This window comes from Octopus bimaculoides, chromosome 1 (assembly GCF_046866305.1).
Source record: "Octopus bimaculoides isolate indiv1 chromosome 1, ASM4686630v1, whole genome shotgun sequence".
In the NCBI taxonomy this organism is placed as follows: Eukaryota; Metazoa; Mollusca; class Cephalopoda; order Octopoda; family Octopodidae; genus Octopus; species Octopus bimaculoides.
Window position 1 is genome coordinate 195,038,142 of NC_142928.1, and position 21,003 is coordinate 195,059,144.

General features: G+C 42.6%; 1 protein-coding gene across 1 annotated transcript in view; it reads right to left on the minus strand.

The window, feature by feature from the left end:
- Nucleotides 1-20,765, minus strand: part of LOC106877662 (uncharacterized) — a 67,152-nt gene extending 46,387 nt beyond the window's left edge. Inside the window, exon 1 of the mRNA XM_089365036.1 lies at nucleotides 15,590-20,765. The gene's annotated coding sequence lies outside the window, so the exon portion shown is untranslated. The remainder of the gene's footprint in view (nucleotides 1-15,589) is intronic.
- Nucleotides 20,766-21,003: the final 238 nt, after the last annotated feature.

Genomic DNA, 21,003 nt, shown 5'->3' on the forward strand with positions numbered 1-21,003 from the left:
AGACAGGGAGAGAGAGAGGGAGAGAGAGAGAGAGAGAGAGGGAGAGAAAGAGGGAGAGAGAGAGGGAGGGATGTAAGTCTATATTTGTGCGAAAGCATTTGGGAAAACTGTAACGAATCCTAGGTGACAGCAAAATTTTTCAGCTACACTAAAACAATACATTTTGCTCTAAAAAATAATGTTTTGAATGGCACGACAATGCACTCTAATAACAACAATGGACTATAATAACAACAATGGACTATAATAACAACAATGGACTCTAATAACAACAATGGACTATAATAGCTGATGTAGTTTAATCATCCGTAGTCTGATATAATATTACGGAATATAAAAATTCCTTCTTCGGATATCCCCAGGAATTGATCGAGTCACTGCTATAATCGATTTTCCAGCGGGTTTTTTTTTTTTGTTCGGAAACGTCTCTGCAGTGCGCTCACAAAGCTCCTTCCGGAATTCCTCTTGAGAAGTGCGTGAGGGCGGCCATGTGTCAAGCTCGTGTGTGCTGGCACATCCGTAGCGCTGCAGTTTCCTTTCCCTACCTTCCCTCTTTTTTGTTTTATCTTTGCTATTCGAGTGCTATTTTTCTTCGCCTCGTTTTACGTGCTTGCGTGTGTGAGTGTATACCATTATATATGTATGTGGATCCCGTGCCGGTGGCACGTAAATAGCAGCGTCCGAACGTGGTCGATGCCAGTCCCCCTCGCCCGACTGGCTCCTGTGCCGGTGGCACGTAAAAAGCACTATCCGAATGTGGCCGATGCCAGTGCTGCTTGCTTGGCTCCTGTGCCGGTGACACGTAAAAAGCACCCACTACACTCTCGGAGTGGTTGGCGTTAGGAAGAGCATCCAGCTGTAGAAACATTGTCAAATGAGATTGCAGCGTGTTGCGGCCTCCTAGCTTGCCAGTCCCCAATCAAACCGTCCGACCCATTCTAGCATGAAAAACGGACGTTAAACGAGTATGATGATGATGATGATGATGATGATGATATAAGTATGTATTTTATACACGCACAACTAATTTAGAGCGAATACGTTTTCAATTGAAATTATGTAAATAAAATCAGTGAGGAGAAACAGTGAAGAATTACAAAAAAAACCCATTAATATCGAGAGAACGAGTAAACAGAACAGCATGTCCTACAAATCCTAGCAAACAAACACTTAAACCTAAGCCAAGTCTATACAGTCTTAGCTTTATGTTGTTCTGTTTGTATGTATGTATGTATGTATGTATGTATGTTATGTATGTCAGTGTTCAATTTTATTTCAAGATTTCTTGCCAATAAAGAAAGAACCGGTTTCTAAGCTAGATCCAAGTCTCCTTCATTGGAATTTCAGCATCAACAACAGGGTATTTTTGTATTATGTATGTATGTATGTATGTATGTATGTATGTATGTATGTGCAGATTTGCATGTTTTATGTATGTCTTCTCATGCATATAGTTACATATCTAGACATGCTCATATATATTTAAATGATAAACTTCTGGAAAGTTTTACAGATTTTTACAGTTCCACTGGTAGGTTGGATCTGTAATCTTGATATTAGCTTTCTCCTTTCTGGTTTTGAGAAGCCTAATTTCTCAAGATTGGTATTTAGGCAGTGTGTTACATATCCCAGGGCCCCAATAATTACAGGTATAAACCTGAACTTGTAATCTGGATAGAGTAACTGTAGATTTCTCAATAGTTCAACATAGGTGTTCTCTTTTTCACTGATCTTCAGTATGTATGTATGTATGTATGTGAGTGTGTGTTTGAGTTTGTTCCCCCACCCCGCCGACATCGTTTGACAACCGATGTCGGATCTGTTCACATCCCAGTAATCAGCCAGTTCGACAAAAGAGAGACTGGGGGAATAAGTACCAGATTTTAAAAATAGATAAGTGTCGGGGTCAATCTATTCAACCTATACCTTTCAAGGTGATGCCCCAGCATGGTCGATATTCAATGAACGAGACAAATAAATAAAAAAGAAGGTAAAAGATTTGATGAAAAGGTATTCAGGTGTTTCCAGATTTTAAAGATTTTGATACAAATTGATCGATCTGTCTATAAAAATAAAGCAACATTAAGCAAACAAATATATTCGTGAAAGCAAACAACACAATTTTCACATTGATTTATATACGCGGAGAAGAAGTGTATGTGGTTATATTTAGGTGTGTCCGTATTGTAAAGGCGCGTGGCTTAGTGGTTAATGATTTCGGCTCACGATAGGACAAGGGACTTTATTTCACGTTGCTCCCGTCCACTCAGCTAACCAAAAAGATTAAACTTGTAATTCAAAGAGAACAGCCTCGTCCTATTCTTTGTCACGCTGGTTGGATGACTGGTTGACTGGTTGGTTGGCTGGTTCTTTCTCTAGTCAGACTTTACATCATATGAAGAGAGAAAAAGAGAAGTACAAAGAGGCATAATATTATATATATATATATATATATATATATATATATATATAAGGGGGAATTAGTAAATTAAGGATTGTCAATATTAAACCCATTCATGTCGATCGTCTGTTTAAACTGACCCTTAATTTATAAGGGTATAAAACAAATACTTGATACAAATTGTGATTTGTGTATGATCTGTATCAAAGAATGAAACATGTTCTTAACGCGTATGCAGTCTGTGTCAAATGGATTTCAATGATTTTTTTTTTCAGTTGTTATTTAGGTCACAATAATATTGGGTTGTCCGGAAAGTTCGTGCCGATTTATAGTAGCTTACCTTTCGACTTATTTGCCATGAAACCACCTCAATTCTGGGAAGAGGGTATTTTCAAGTTAAAGGAAAGATGGAGACGCATTGTGCAGCAAAATGGTTCATATTTGGTTGATTAAAAATGTAATGGCAAGTATTTATTGACTTTTTTCTTTCCTTTAAAACTCGGCACGAACTTTCCGGACAACCCAATAGTATCTGTGAATTTTCAAGCAATTTCATTAATTAAAAAAATTTCAGCGCGAACGGGTTAATAGTCGGCTAGCTAAATCTCTCTTCCAGTAGAAATACAGATAAAAATGTTAATTGTAAGCGCTAAGTCTTTATTTTCAGAACCTGAAAATGATGTTAAAATTGTACCTAATCATATGCAAATTTCAAATTTCCATGTACATATGCATGTCACTAGATGATTTTTTGTGAATGAAGGACAGTTAGTTAGCGGATGCGCCAAACGACTGAGAATATGCAAAATTAAACTGAAATTTTAATTTTTTTTTTTTCGCAATATAATAGGGATAATTAGCTGAATGTGTATATGTGGTTTGATGAATAAATATCTGGACACCTGAGTGTCTTTTTGGTCAGCTGAAAGCAGTTTTGGTACGAACCGTAACTAATCTGCACATCCTCTGACAACTCACCGATGGTGATTCGATGATTTCCTCTCACAGCTACACGCACATCTGCAATGTTTTTCTCACTTCTGCTGGTTGCGGGTCACCCAGAACTTTTGTCAATATCGACATTTTTTCGGCCATCTTGGAAATGTCTGAAACACTCGTACACTTGTGTGCGGCTCATACATCCCTCTCCATAACCTTCTACAATTTTGCATAGGCTTCTAAGCAGGTATCGTCATGGAAACTTTCTTTGTCTTAGTCACTGCGACGATCACACGCTACGCACCTTCCTACAAATCACTGCTATAAACGGCGGAAGTGAGCTAGAACGTTAAACTTAGTGCAGATGCACAGCAGAGTTCAAGGTCAATATTTGCCGAGCGGCTTTACTCTGCGTGCTTTAGCTTCGTTACTATGACAACAATCCGGATACTTATTGATCACACCTCGTATATGGACCATGTCCTTATTGTTCGAGCCCACTGAATACTATGATATTTAAATTATAACTTATCGTATGCAAAATCCCACGTTTCATTATGTCCACCAAATGGTAATTCTTGACAGGCCAAAATTTCAATACAATGAATTAACTTTTTCAATATATCGTGATTTTTCTTGACTGAATCGGGACTGAATCGAAGCTGCTTTCCTGTGACCAATCGCTGATGAGTTTATCTTTTTTTATAGTTTACAGATATTTTACTAACTGCAACTTTGTAAATACAAATTTACAAAGCAACAAATACAATAAATAGAAAATTATAAATAATATTAAGTAAAATATTGGGTTAACGGGCTTCGTTTGAGATTCGAAACCCTGACCTTATTTCAAACTGTATTTACACATTATCCTTTTTCGACATTATTTACTGACGTCACACAAGGGTTGACCCATTGGATTTTGTTTCTGGTCAGTGGAGAAATGAAAAGATGCTATAAAACATTGGAACGCTGGATGACAGCCAGACGAAAACAGTTGGTCAACAGATTTGATATACAAATGATGCAAAGAGAAAACCTAGCAACTAGAACACGTTAGATAACGCCGGTTAATGAGATTACTCTGTGTTTTTACGTCCAGAAAGAGCTTAGCTTTATGGTGTATGATCAAATCCCAGCCCTATTAACTATCATCAAATCCCAACCCTCTCTAGCGAGCGGCCTCTCTAAAAGATGGAAGGAGAAAAGACCTCGCTATTCAGTCAACAACAGGGGATTATCTCCCTTTGGCTATTGATCGTAAATGACCGTTATCTTGTGGATTCTAATAGGCCAGCAGGAATTTTCTGAAATGCAAGCACGGTCCGAAGACTTCCGTTCTAGAGATAAGGATGTTCCCCGGGTCAAGGGAGTCCTTTAGTATCCTCGCCCACTCCGCTATGCACAGTAGGAGTCTGGGTTTTCTAGGATTCTCCATGATATTGTGTGTGGAATCCCGTCGCCCTTCAGCTACCATACATGACTGGCTAATGCTGTAACGTATCTCCTATCCTGTATCCTGACGGAGGTCGAAGAGGCGTTGCTTGAATGTGTTGCCGGAGTAACCGATGTATCTCCGGGCTCGGCTGTTGGCGTTACTGCTACTGCTACCGCTATTGTTGGTACTGACACAGGTGGTGTTGGCGTCATTGGATGTCGAGATGGTGTTGGTGCCGTTACTACTGGCGTCGGTAATGGTGCTGTTGTTGTTATGGTCATCGTCATTGTTGAAGACGCTGTCACTGCCGTTATAGATATCATTGGCGATAGCTCTGCTGTCATTGATGTTGTTGTGGTATGACGTCAGTGTCTGGGGAGGCTGACCGGAAGGGCAAGTTGACCGGAAGGGCGAGTTGACCGGAAGTGCGAGTTGACCGGAAGGGGAAAAAGGGCAGAGGGAGCCTCGATCGGCATTCGTGCCCTTTTCGAACGGGGTTGTGGTCAGGACAAGACGTGTTAAGCGACGGTCTAGATTTGGGAGAGGCAGCTGCTATTCCTGGTGTACCTTGGGTCGGGGCAAGCTTCAAGGATCGGATACCGCAAGACGGACTCGCAGTCGAGGAAAGGAAAACCGAGGTAAGGCGATTACCTCTACTCGTACGCACACACCACAAGCTATTTCGGCACCACGTGCAGAAATTCGCCGCGATGGCAGCCACCAAGATTAGGATCGCCAGCGATGTGATCAGGCCTTTTAATGGCGAAGGAGATGTGATGGCTTGGATACCAAAAATTAGGCTCGTTGCCAAGCTGCAAGGAATAAGTGATGTGGCGAGTCTCATGGCTCTGTACTTGGAAGGGAGCGCCCTGACCCTCTACCTAGAAATGGACGAGGAAGAAAGATTAAGTGCAGAGAACGTCGAACGGAGGTTGAGGGAAGTGCATACGGAGAGCGAGTACGCTGCCTTCGTAAAACTAGGAACGATTAGATGGGGGAGGGGGAGAACAGGTGGATGAGTACGCGGCGGAAGTGCGAAGACTGGCCACGCTGGCTGGGTTTACGGGAGAAGGCCTGGACAGAGCGGCGCGGCTGGCGTTTGTAAATGGATTCCCCGACGACGTAGGGATCCGATTGCAGCAGTTGCCTGGCGGGAGAAAGATGGCGCTCAGCGAGCTAGTAGCGCAAGCTCGCGTGTTGACACAGCACGTCGGACGGAAGCCGATAGCGATGGCGGCGACAGAGACGCGTTCCGACAGACGACAGCCTGAGAACGGCGTGAGGAAGCCTACCGAGCAACGACAGCGGCCGTTCTCGGGCCGGTGTTTCAAATGTCAGGGGCCGCACATGGCGAGGGAATGCGCCGAATCGGGGCCCGTCTGCTATCGATGCAGGAAGACTGGGCACATCGCCCGTGATTGCGACCAGGGAAACGACCGTGGGGAAGTTGCTGCCTCTCAAATTTTCCCCGCAACCAAGTAGAGGCGCTTGTGGAGGCGCTGCCCGTGGTCGAAGTCGAGGTCGAGGGGAAGAAGTTCAAGGCCCTCGTGGACACGGGTTGCACGACTACCCTCGTGACGCCAAGGGTGGCGAAGAAATGGGATGGGACGAGTAGCGTCCGGGCGGTCGACGGTAGAGAGATCCGTTGCAGGGGCAGCTCCAGTCTGGAGATAGCGTTACCGAGCGCGGCGCTGAGGCTACGGGTGATCGTGATCGACTATGTGATAGACGGGGTTGATGTCGTGTTGGGGATGGACGCCATCAACCGTCTTGGTGGCGTTAGGATTGCAGGAGATGAGGTCACGTTTGGAAGCGTGGTGGCATCGTGCGCCGTGAGTCGGGACCACCAGGGAGAGCAGGGCCCCGTCGAGGACAGCGCCGCTTACACCATCGAAGACAAAGATTTTCAGGCGGCGTTTGATGGTCGGAGGTGGACGATAGAGTGACGATGGAAGGACGATCCCCCACTACTAAAGAACAGGGTGAGCTGCTACCAGCATACCTTGAAAGGTCACGCCGACGTCAAGTTTGACGAGGAGGTAGAGAGACGGATCGAGGAAGGAGTCCTTGTCCCGTGGAAAGAGGAGGTGGTGAGTGGAGTACTGCCTCTGATGGCGGTGGTGCAGCCGACGAAAGGAAAAGTCAGACCGGTGCTGGACTTTAGGGAACTGAACGACCATATATCGTGCCACACGGGAGGCGAGGCAACGGACTTTTGCGGTGAGACGTTACGTGTGTGGAAACAGTCGACCAAGGCAGCGACGATCGTCGACTTGAAGTCGGCATATTTGCAGCTCCGTGTGAGTGACAAGCTGTGGCGATACCAGCTGGTGCGGTACAAGGGCCGGACGTACTGTTTAACCAGGCTGGGTTTCGGGCTGAATTCCGCTCCGAAAATTATGGCGATGGTGCTCAAGTCCGTCCTAGGGAAAGAGGAGAGGATAAGGAAGGCCACCAGTTCCTACATCGACGACATTTTAGTTGACGAGACTGTAGTGCCAGCCACCGAGGTAGTGAGACACCTGGAGAGGTTCGGGCTGATTGCGAAGCCGCCTGAGTCGATAGTGGGAGGAGCTGCGCTGGGGCTGAAGCTACAAAAAGACAGATCGGGCGAGCTGGTGTTCCGGAGAGGAAACGAGATCCCAGAGCTGAGTTCCAGCGTCAGCAGGAGAGAGTTGTTCTCGGTTTGTGGGAAGTTGATCGGACACTATCCGATCGCTCGTTGGTTGCGCATTGCATGTAGTTACGTCAAGAGACGAGCAGAGGGGGAGATTTGGAGTGACAAGGTAGGAGAGGCGACGGTGGCGATGATGCGGGAAATCCTGGAGAGAACGAGAGCGGAAGACCCGGTCAGAGGAAACTGGCATGTGCCCAAGACGGAGTGCGGGACGGTTTGGTGTGATGCTAGCAGTATAGCGATAGGGGTTGTGTTGGAGATCGAAGGTGCTGAGGTGGAGGATGCGGCCTGGCTACAGAAAGCGGACGACTTCAACCACATCAATGTCGCCGAACTAGATGCGGTGCTGAAAGGGGTGAACTTAGCCCTGAGATGGGGACTGCGCTCGATCGAGATCCGGACGGATTCGGCCACCGTGATCGGCTGGGTAGGAACAGTAATTACCAGCGAGAAGAGAGTCTGGACGAAAGGTGCCGCGGAGATGTTGGTGAAACGCCGCCTAGGAGTTCTGGGAGAGCTGATCGCCGAGTTCGGACTGAAGCTGAACGTGGTTTTCGTGCCTTCGGAAAGAAACAGGGCGGACGCACTGACTAGGGTTAAAAGGGCGTGGCTGGAGGAACCGGAGGAAGCAAGGAAAGGGATAGCGGCAGCGTGTCGGCTGGGTGACTCCGAACTGAAGGAGCTACATGCTATGCACCACTTGGGGGTGGATAGGACCCTGTATCTGGCGAAAATGGTTGATGCTGACGTCACTAGGAGAAACGTTAAGAAAGTGGTCGCGAAATGTGACAGATGCCAGTCCATTGACCCCGCCCCGGGTGGGCATGAGCAGGGGAACCTCTCAGTAAAGTGCAACTGGAGGAGACTGGCTGTGGATGTGACGCACTACCGTCAGGAAATGTATCTCAGCATGGTCGACTGCGGGCCGGGCCGGCTGGCCATTTGGAGGGAGCTGAGGACAGGCATTGCCGATGAGATTGCTCGCATTCTGAACGGGATATTCTTGGAGAGGGGTCCTGTGGAAGAACTGCTAATGGACAACGGGGCGGCGTTTCGTTCGGAAGCGTTGGGAGAGATGCTTGACCGGTGGAAGGTGCGACGATTATTTAGAGCGGCGCATAGGCCGAGTGGCAACGGAATCGTTGAGAGGCACCATCGGACGATCAAGGCCATGGCTGAAAGGGGGCACATTTTGCCCCTGGAAGCGGTCTACTGGTACATGTATCCCCGATCCGGACAAGCGGAAGAGTCTGTGCCGCACAGAGCGGTGTTCAAATATGAATGGAGGCATCCCAGTAAGACGCCGGAGTTCTGCGAGGAAGAGAAGGGACCCGCCGGTGTGAAAGTAGGGGAGGAAGTTTGTGTCAAGCCACCGAAGGCACGCTGCACATCACAATGGGGCAGGGGAACAGTGACAGCGGTCAATTCCAGAAACAATGTATCTGTGGATGGAATGCCGCGTCACGTGCTGGACCTGCGCAGGATAGCCACTTCGTCGGATGAAGAGTGCGATGGAAACGAGCCACCTGGCTTGAGAAGATCTCGACGTGTAAGGCGCCCGCCCGGTTGGATGGCGGACTTCGAAATGGAGTAGGGGTGAACGTGATCTTTAAGATCAGGGTGGCGTGTGGTATGACGTCAGTGTCTGGGGAGGCTGACCGGAAGGGCGAGTTGACCGGAAGGGGAAAAAGGGCAGAGGGAGCCTCGATCGGCATTCGTGCCCTTTTCGAACGGGGTTGTGGTCAGGACAAGACGTGTTAAGCGACGGTCTAGGTTTGGGAGAGGCAGCTGCTATTCCTGGTGTACTTTGGGTCGGGGCAAGCTTCAAGGATTGGATACCGCAAGACAGACTCGCAGTCGAGGAAAGGAAAACCGAGGTAAGGCGATTACATCTACTCGTACGCACACACCACAGTTGTTATTGCTGTTATCGTTGGCGAGGGTGCTGGCGCTGGTTCTGTTCGTGTCTCTGTTGTTGCTACTATTGGTACTGTCAATCCTACTACTGTAGTAGCCGTTGGAGAAGCTGCAGCTATTAAGACCGCCTCAGCTTTATAGGCGACTCTCTTGGTTTCGTAGCGGCCTCTCACTGTTGTCCCTGCATGAATATCCTACCTCTGCTCGAGGTCTAGGGGTGTTAACTAGAATGCTCTTAATATTGGGGACACACACATCAATACTAGAAACCAAAACAATTACATTGTTTCCTTATATTATATTTGTGGTAGAACGTATTGGTATAAATTTATTTAAAATGGTTTATCCTTTATGTTGGAAATCTATATGTTCATCTACAACTGGGGAGAGCGGCTTCTTTCAAATTGATGCAATGTTTTCAGTGATTGATTAAACAGACCCTCTCGAAACGGCCGTAATGTATTGATACCAGGACATCCTTGTTACTTATTTACATGATATATATATATATATATATATATATATATATATATATATATATATATATATACTAGCTGTTGGATCCGGCGTTGCTCGTGTTTTCCGTGTTGAAGTTAAGCCCACCTTTGACCTTGTATTGAATAAGCATTTCCTAAGAGACTATTCTATCGATTTTGTTGAAGTTTTACACGCGAAAAGATGCAAAAGCTGCAGGAAAAATAACATCGTTATGGGAATTTTCATTCAAATGCCCGATTGAGCTCACAAAAATGCCAACTGAACATTATCGAGTTTACGAAAAATTCCGGCCATATATGAACTTTAGGTTATGTGATCTACCTATGTACATATACACCTACGTACATGTATATATGTATATATATACACATGCATACATGTGTGTGTGTATGTGTGTGTGTTTGTTTGTGTGTGTGTGTGTGTGTGTGTGTGTGTGTGTGTGTGTGTGTGTGTGTGTGTGTGTGTGTGTGTGTGTGTGTGTGTGTGTAATATGAGAGAAGGAGAAAGAAAATGGAATTCACTAGATCCTTTATTAATCGCCGCAATCGTTTCGACCCTCGCGAGTAAGGTGCTGCACAAACAGTTGTGGTGCACCATTGGTGCAGACGCTGCCCATCGGGGGACTTGTCAAAAAGTACCTCGTTTTTTAATCTCCGTTTCGATTAGAATACATTTCGGTAACTGTCTGCAGCTACTCGCATACAGTGGAAAGCGCGTGGCTCAGTGGTTAGGGCATTCGGCTCATGATCGTAAGGTGGTGAGTTCAATTCCCAGCGACGCGTTGTGTCCTTGAGTTACAGTGACAAATACATCTCGTACAAGTAATAAGTTTACTCGCAGAGAATCAAAAACAAAGTAAGTCTAAAATAAACAAGTGAATCAAATAATATGCTTAAAACTTATAATGAAATGCGTTAAATAAAATCATAAAACAATAAAACAACCATGGATAGGACGAAAAACAAAGCGCAAAATAGAAGCCACAATCGGACATTGAAGCGGACCCGAAACGACTTTTATGTCTTATGAGGCAAACATTATATCCATGTTCCTTTTTGTTTTTTATTCTTTTACTTGTTTCAGTCATTTGACTGCGGCCATGCTGGAACACAGCTTTTAGTCAAAGAAACCGACTATTCTTTGTAAGCCTAGTACTTATTCTATCGGTCTCTTTTGCCAAACCGTTAAGTTTCGGGGACGTAAATACACCAACATCGGTTGTCAGGCGATGGCACACGCGCACACACACACACACACACACACACACACATACACAAACATGCATATATATATATATATATATATATATATATATATATATATATATATATATATACGTGGTTTAGAGGGAATATTTGATAAGTGTAAGCACTTGTATATGCCAGATAGTGGCAGAGGTGAGGGAATATATCAAACATATAGTCCCTCTAAACTACGTGATTTATGTTTGATATATATATATATATATATATATATATATATAATAATAATAATAATAATAAATATATATACACGACGGGCTTCTTTCAGTTTCCGCCTACCAAATTCACTCACAAGGCTTTGGTTGGCCCGAGGCTATAGTAGAAGACACTTGCCCAACGTACCCATGTGGCTGGGAAGCAAACTTCTTACCACACAGCCACGCCTGGGCCTATACACACACACACACACACACACATACATACGCACACACTCACACGCATAAAATCACATTCCCCCAATGGCACCTCCAGAACACAGAGACTTCAACCGACAGGCCAATGCGTGTCCACCCCGCAGGCATCAGACGCTCGTCGTTTACGATTGTTATCTCCTAAGTATGTTAAGTCCATCCTCCGATATGGTCTCCACCCTCGTCAGTTTGTTTCACTCTGCAGAGATCTAGTCACTCTCGATTGATTTATGATTCCATACCAAACGGATTCATACAACCCCAAACACCGATTCATACATACATAAGCCGGGGTCGAAGGAGCAGTATATGCGACGCATACACTGCATGCCTTACTATTTTCCCGGGAGATGAAAATTTTGTGTACTATGAAATGTTTTGCCCATTTCTTCATTTTTTAGTATGAACTGTAAACAATCGATATTATTTAAGTACAGAAAGCTCGTGTTTGCTGAACGAGAAAGGCAAGAAAAGCAGTAAATCAATCTTTTCTATTCTTTTTGAGGATGTTAACTAGAAAGAGAAAGGCAGAGAGGTGTCTTTATTTTTCTGTTTGCTTTCAGTCATTGTAAATAAGAGAAGAGAGTATCAAATACACAATAGATAATACAAACAGAAAGAGATAGGTAGAGTAAAGCAGATTTTTCCCAGCTTGCCTGCTAGCCAGGAGACACGCTGCCAGCATGTGTTTAGTCAATATGAATATTTGCTTTATGTCTGACTTCGTAGATTATTAGGTACTGAGGAGAAAACAAATAGATGTATCAGTATAACGCTCGGGAATTGAAAAAGTATTTAACGTTTCGAGCCTACGCTCCTCCACAAAAAAGAACACAGAAAGAAACAAGGAGAGACACTATATATATATATATATATATATATATATATATATATATATATATATATATATGAGTGGTATTTATCTTGATCGATTCATTGTAGATTGACCAGATATTTTCCACTTTTATGTGGCCATGAAACGCGCGTAGTCTTTTCCATTTTCGTTTTTTATAAACTTAACTGATTTAAATTTTTAGTCCAATATTTCATAGATTTTATGTATTACAAATTTTCTCTTTAATTTTTTAGATTTTTAAACTAGTATTTTGTATAGTACGATCTATCATATATACTAAATAGAAAATATACATAGATATCATACCCCCACACCCACATTTTACACAGGTAAAGTAGAACAGTTAATGGGCTTTTAGGCAGATAGATGTATGTATGTCTGTGTGTGGGTGTGTGTGTGTGCATGCACATGTATGTATATGTAAACCAACAGGTCTACATACAGACGGGTAGGTACATAGGGTATATGAACAGACAACCGCATACGCAAATAGAGACTGAAACACGTGACCACATATACACACACACTTTACTTCACACAAAGACACATGTCCACACATATGGAGATGTGCACCCATACATACAAACATGGTACATAGCAGCAAAACACACACACACACACACGCACACACACACACTCAGACATGCACACACGCAGACATGCACACACAAGGAGACAGAGGTACATACATACATATACACACATGCACACACATACATAAAAAACACACAAACACAGGAATATGCAGAATACCTACATACATACATGCAAACGCACACATATATATATATACATATATACATACACACACATACATACATATATACATATGCACACACACAGACATACGTACACACACATGCACACATACATGCATGCATATATACATACACTGAGACACACGCATGCGCAAAAACAAAAACAAAACCAAACAAAAGCAAAAAAGAGAACACACCGTAAATAACGGACATTCAAGACTTTTGATGAGGTTGCAAGACGCAACGAAAATTTTAGGAAAAGAAAAAGAAAAACAAGTGAAAATTTTACCGGTGAGTGTGTTAAGTTTTAAGGCACAAAAAGAGAATGACTCTCCCCAAACACAACAGTACATATATATAGTTATATATATATATATATATATATATATATATATATATATATATATATATATATATATATATATATATATATATACATATATATATACATCTATATATATATATACATATATACATCTATATATATACATATATATATACATATATATATATGCATACATATATATACATATATATATATACATATATATATAAATATATATATATATATATATATATATACATATATACATATACATATATACATATATATACATATATATATACATATATACATATATATATACATATATATATATATATATACATATATATATATATATGCATATATATATATACTAGCAGAAGTGCCCGGCGTTGCTCGGGGCTTAATTGTTTTAAAGTACTGTTGATGATTCTACTCAATTATGATTATTGAGGGAAAGATTGCTATAAGTTGAAAACCAACCAATCGATTTGTAACTGGACAGAAAGCCTTGCCAAGAGCATTGCAGCACTCTGAGAAGTGGGTAACAATAGAATGTGAGGTGGCCCTGAAAAAGCTGTTTTATTGTTCTCACAATTGTAACAATGTCTTAGGTAGTCATGTAAGGATGTGTAAAACGTTTGTAAGTGAATACGGTATCTTCCTTTTCCATCAACGGTAGTGGACGTGCTGTTACAAAACTTCATGGTCTGTGAAAACAGAATAGATGTCCTATGGAAGAAAGATGAGGATTACAGCATCGATGACAATGGTGAATTTTGGTGAAGGGGCTGTTTGTAAGGCATATTTGAAGCTGCGAATATAGCTGTTGTGCTGATGAAGCATGTTTTGCAGACTGAGCATCACATCCCTGTCAAAAGTGTCAGCACCAGTGTTTGCAGGTGGTGGAATAATGCCAAATCGCACATCAAGTTGCCTACTGTAATTTGAAATGAAATAGATTTGGAGGAATGACGGCTTGCAATTTGGTAGTGGGTGGAGCGACCCAATGAGATGGTACACCTGTCCCTGGACCTTGAAAGTAGGCATCCAACCACTGTCTGTGACAACATTAGCCCCGAAAGAAGTCATCTGAAACGCACAATTGTAATTCCTGATGATTTGAAGGAATTTGGATGAGCTTGAGGTAGAACCAGTAAGTAGTTCCTTCAAAGGCTGTGGCGGTTGGGGAAGAGGGGGAAATCTGACCTTACCGTTTAAGCAGCACATTCCAGGTGGCTGAACAGCCCACTTTTTAGCATTGCAGAATTGGCAATTGAAGCACATTTCTCCAATATTTATGTCAGCGCGGCTGGAGTATTGAAAGTTTGGCTCATAGTTGAAAGCGCGTAGGTGCCAGTAATGGCTGTTGGGAGTCGTCACACTGTAGGCAGGATGTCGTCGTCGACTGTTCTGCTGCAATGTAGGACGTTGGTCGTGGGAAGGTGCGGTAGCAGTAGCAGAAGCGACATTTGCAATGGTAATGGAGCGGCCACCTGCATCTTCAGAAGCCATGGAAGCAGTGATAGCGGCAGCGTTCGTAGCAAGGCGAGTCGCCCGTTGTTCCAAACGTTTGGAAGACCTTGAAGCAGCAGTAGCCGCAGCGTTTTTAGTCAGTCGATTGGCCGTTTGTTGCTGGCCCTCCGAAGCCCTGGAAGCAGCAGTAGCAGCAGCGTTTGTAGCCAGGCGCGTCGCCGTTTTTTCCGGGCCCTCTGTAGCTCTGGAAGTAGCGGTGTATGAAGCCATTTTGGCTAGGCTTAGGGTGCGTTGTTGCAAACTTTCGGCAGCTCGGCATTTCGCTAAACATAAGGCGGCATGTGAAAGTCTAGAAGCAGTTTGCTCTGAGGACTCGTTTGCTCTAATCGCCCTTAGCGCCAGTGCTGAGGCGGTATGGCGACTGAGGCGCCTTCTCTTTTTCGGTGGCATTTTATGTGCCGAAGAAAGGATGAAAGTTACTGGTAGAGAGAAAGTGTGTAGGAAAGTATGCGTGAAATTGAAGTGGGAAAGGGTGATAAGAAACGGCCAATAAATAAATAAATAAATAAATAGACAGGTGTTTGTATGTATGTGATTAAATGTGTTTTAAAAAAGAATTTTAAAAAACTCACAGTTTGACTGTTTTCCTAGTGTTTCTGCTTGTTTTCTTGTTTAATAGTTTGTTGGATCGTTCGTAAAGGTTCTTAATTAGCATTTAGAACGAAATTCAAGAAACTCACAGTTTGTATGGACAGTCTGTATTGAATAAATATTTGACTGCGAAAGTTGAAGGACGGTGTTAGGAATGAGAAGTGAAGTTAGAATTCGGGCCAATGATAATGAGGTCATTGGTAACCATAGGTACATAAGTGACAGGTATTTGCATGTATCTGTGTATTTGTATGTAAGTGTATAGGTGGCATTTCATGTGCGGAATAAAAGGTGAAAGGTGTTATAGAAAGAGGAAATGACATTGTGTTACAGGGGAAAATATTTATTTGACTCTCACTCTTTTTCTTTCGTTTCTCTGTTAGGGTTTAGTTCCCGCCAATTAGAATGAGGTCATTGGTAACTATAGGTACATATATATGTGTGTATTTACGTATGATTGGCATGTGTCTGTTTATGTAAACTGAGAACGAAATTTATTGCACAAATATTTGAAGATTTGAAAGTATTTTATTTGCCAAGGCTTATTCCTCATAGGAGCGGGTAGCCACAAGACACACACCAGGAATTCCATTCATTTCCCAGCTCAAAGAGGCCAGCCCCGTCCTATGCTCGGGTCAAGGCATAGAAAGCAACTCCCTATATCAGCAGCGGGGCCCGACAGCATATGCTGGTTTACCCTAACCGCATCATGTTGGTTCCGTACCCCTTTGAGCAACATCAATTCACTCATCCGCCCACAAACACTCTCCAAGCTTTTCTGTCATTAATAAATTATTGTTCCCTGGTCTACTCTGGCCCGGAATGGTAGCACCCGTAAGGGTCGCAGCTAGGGGTTAACTAGCGACTGGGGTGGGGGTACTGGTAGAATGCAGTCGCCGTATTCCCTGTGTGGCGTAACAAGCAACTAAAAGGGGCGGGAGCGAGGGGGCTGGGAATCCACTCCTCCTAGTAATCCTGTTTCCTAAAAAGACGATTCTACATTTAAGAGATGAGGAATTATATACATTATTTACATCTGACGAATATTTGTCCTCATCTTGTTTGTTGTTCTCTTAAATATAGAACTGTATTATCTAATCGGTACGGAGCCGACATTAGACTTCAATGGAGACATACAGAGAAACTCCATCAAAAACTAGCTCGTCTTTCAAACCATCTAACTTACCTGTATAGGTGTAGAGACTCAAATCTAATACCACCTGGCTTGAATATAATGACACCAGTGGATTCATATAAAGCTAGAAGAGTAGCGGAAAGTGCAGGACATGCCCTCGTCCGTGAGAAGATCCATTACAACCGTTGGCGGGGGAACATCAACTAAATAGTGTTCACAACAAACAAGATGAGGACAAATATCCGTCGAATGTAAATAATGTAAATAATATACAAGAAAAAGAACTGAAAGTAGATAACGTAAAATAGCAATAATAATACTTACAAAGAAGAACCGTCGCAGAAATATAAAACAAAAGTGTTTCTAATTTAGGTACAAAGCCAGCAGATTTGAGGGGAGGGGTGATTTGATTACATTGGTCCAGGTATTTAACTAAAACTTTATTTTATTGATACTAAAATACCTAAAGTGAAAGTTAACTGCAGCAGAATTTGAACTCAGAATGTAAGGCATCATGAGTAAATACCACAAGATATTTAACCCCTTTTAAAACGGTTGACGTAAATTTACGCACCAGGTTCCACCACCTTACCAGTTGTTTCTTCCAATTCGGACGATGACTCGGAGAGTGAGTACTTTCCTAGTTCAGAATCAGATAATTCCGATTATCGGTGAGATCATTTGTGAAATGGTACAAACTAATTTTCTTGTACATAGTTGACATGTGTATTTGTGAAGGCACATTTGATTTGGCAGATGCTTGGCAGTGTGGGGGATGGATTGACATTTAGGAATCTATTATTTCATGAAATCATAGAAGCATCAGACCTGCCAAAGTTCAGAACGCGTGGACGTCCCCATGCCGGACTCTCTCCTCACCGCATGGTGAAGGGACATGGACGTTATCCGCGACTGTTTCCCTCCACTGCCAAGAAGACAAATACTTCAAAGAGATGCAGTGTTTAAAGCAAAAGGGAAACAGAAGGGAACTAGATACCATTGTTCACGATGTGACATACCACTGCGTGTGGTACCCTGATTTGAACTCTACCACACTAATGTCAATTTTTGAATTCACGTGATTGTAAATACATGAAGTTGATCTGACCTGTGCTGTCGAGTGATCTTATTCAGGAATAATACTCCATGAGCGTCCTGCACAGGGATATAGTTTAAGCAAATAAACAGTGCTTGCATTAAAGCGGTTGATGTAAATATACGTTGAACGTTATCTCTCACTGACTGCTGTCCTCAATATGTACGATTACCATTGCTGCGCGCAGGCAACCGAATGAATCACCACCGTAAGATGGTTAAAGCGGTTGATGTAAATATACACCAAACCATTGTCGTACCCTAATAGCTGATCTCAGCCGAGACGATTACCGTCAACGCAACCTAATTGCTTGATAAAAAAAAAACGTAGTCATGAGGTTAATTCAATGTTCCAAACAATTCTGTTACCAATCAACCGACCTTAAATGATAATAAAATAACAAGATACCAGAGCACCTTCTTTGCTGTCCAAAGGTGTATTGTTCCATAATAGTGATCAGATCAACTGGAACCCTCACTATCGTAACCAAAGGAGTATTGGTTTGCTTGCTTGTTTGTCTTGCTTTTTCCATAATGGTGAAAGTGTTTACTGAGACAGGGACCTCCATCGCTAAATATGAGAAAATGTTTCAAATAAAGCTTTTAGTTTTCATTTCAGAAAACACTTTCACATTTTACCCTGAAAAATAATTTCATTTCGCTGGGGTTTTTTTGGGGTTTTTTTTAGAAAGGAAAACTTTTTCGCATTTCCATCTGAAATCTCCAAATACATATTGTAACAATTAGAAGTTTGTATCTTTGTGTCTGCGTTTGTCCTCCACTACCATTTGACAACCGGTGTGTTTACGTCCCCCTAACCTAGCGGTTCAACAAAAGAGATCCAACAGAATAAGTACTAGGCTTTAAAAATATAAGCACTGGAGTCAATTCATTCGATTAGGAGCCCCAGCATGGTCACAATATAATGACTGGAACAACTAAAAGATATATCTTTATTAGTTACAACCAGGAACTAATAATAATTCTATCCATTACACGAGGTATGATCAATAAGTATCCGGAATGGTGCTATAAAAACACAACTACAACACGTACCAATTTGGTGTTTAATCTCCGTCAAAGTAATCCCCTTTCGGAAGCCACACACTTAATCCAGCGCTGTTTCCAGTGATGGAAGCTTTCCTGGAACTCGTTTTCTGAGATAATCAGCAGCTTCCTCGTCGCATTTACTTTGATTTCCTCGACGACCTGAAATCTTCCTTTCAAGCGGAATTTGACTTTTGGAAAGAGGAATAAGTCGCAAGGGCCGAGTTCTGGGGAATACGGTGACTGTCGGACCTGGGGAATGTTGTGCCTAGCCAAATACTGCTACACAAGCTGCTCTGAATGGACGGGTGCGTTGTCAGCTGAAAACAATTTGGGCATCAACTTGGCAGACCCAAATCTTCAGTGATAATGGACTGAACTGAACAGCAGCTAACCTGCACATCCTTCGATAACTCACGGATTCGACGATTTCCCCTCACAGCTGCGATGTTTTTCACGTTTTCTTTTTTGGGTTGCGGGTCTCCCAGAGCATTCGTCACTATCGACATGTTTTCGGTTCATACGCTTTCTGTAACTTTGCGTAGGCCTCTGAGCAGGTATCGCCAAGCTTTTGGCAAAATTTGATGCAGATTTATGGTCAATGCGACGATCACACGCTACACACCTTCCTTCCAAGCACTGCTGTGATGGAAGTGAGCTAGGGCGTTAAAACTTAATGCGCGTGCACAGTAGAGTTTAAGGTCAATCTGTGCCAAGCGGTACCACTTTGTGTGCTTTAGCTTCGTTCCGATGGCAACAATCCGGATACTTATTAATCAGCCCACATATTGTCTCTTTTTTTTTTCCACCATTCATATCTTGACAGCCAGACAGATTGTAAAACACACAGTAGATATGAAAGGAATCATCAATTGTACACAAATAAACTCGAGTTAAAGGATTGGGTACTCTTTATATTGTTGTGGGGGTGTCGTTTGTGAATTTGATGTTGGTGGAGAATGAAAATGCCTCTCTTGGGTTGCGTGTGCGAACAATTAACAGAAGCTTAATTTACTGCACACATCATTTTCTGTGTTGGTCTTGGGGTGAAAAATAAACACGACAATTTATACACCAAGTGAAACATACAATTGGAATCTACGACAAACTAACAGGTACATGTCAATGTGCGTCTGACGCTTCACAACTGAAAAATAATTGCGCTGTATTCATAATGACATAATTTGTGTCTTTGAAACATCCAAGAGAATGGATACATTACATGGCTGCCCTCAACATGTTAGGGGCAGCTGCCTCACGTTCTGAGATTGCTGCCAAAAACACCATTTTATAGAGCACAATGAGAATGTTTCAGAAAGTCAAATCACGTGATGGCTTGACGTTGATTGATTAGTTAATCAGTTGAGCCTTGATGTTTACTCGGCTATTCAGCAATTCCATTAAGAATCTGTTACAATATAATCGTCTTAATCAGCTATCCATGTTGACATGGTTAGACAATGCAGCATGATCCAAAAGTCTAGCTACCCTTCCTAATGCCAACCAATTCATAGAGTGTGTTGGGTACATGTTAGCATGACCTCAGGACAACTGAAGTTCTTTTTCTGCCTCTCAAACTTTTCAATATTGCTCAACACTGCTAGGGTAACTTTGCCGAGTACAAGGGAAAAGACGTGGGGGTGGGTATATGGATGTCCGACCCATACCAGCATGGAAAACAGATATTAAGTGATGATGATTACATATATCTATATATAATAAGAGGGAGAGAGAGATAGATACTGGTGTCACGCAAATGGCACCCGTACCGGTGGCACGTAAAAGCACCCATTACACCCTCGGAATAGTTGGCGTTAAGAAGAGCCGTAGAAACCATGCCAAATCAGACAGGAGTCCGGTGCGGCCTTCCAGCTTGTTAGCCCCAGTCAAACCATCCAACCCATGCCAGCATGGACAATGGACATTAAATGATGACATATATATATATATATATATATATATATATATATATATATAATATAGAAAAATAAGAGGAATGACCAGCAAAAGTGGACTCCTATATCTTCGGATTTTTTTTTAATATACTAGACCACTGGTTTTAATTGATTAATATCAATTTCTACCCTCATTAATAAATTATATATATATATATACATA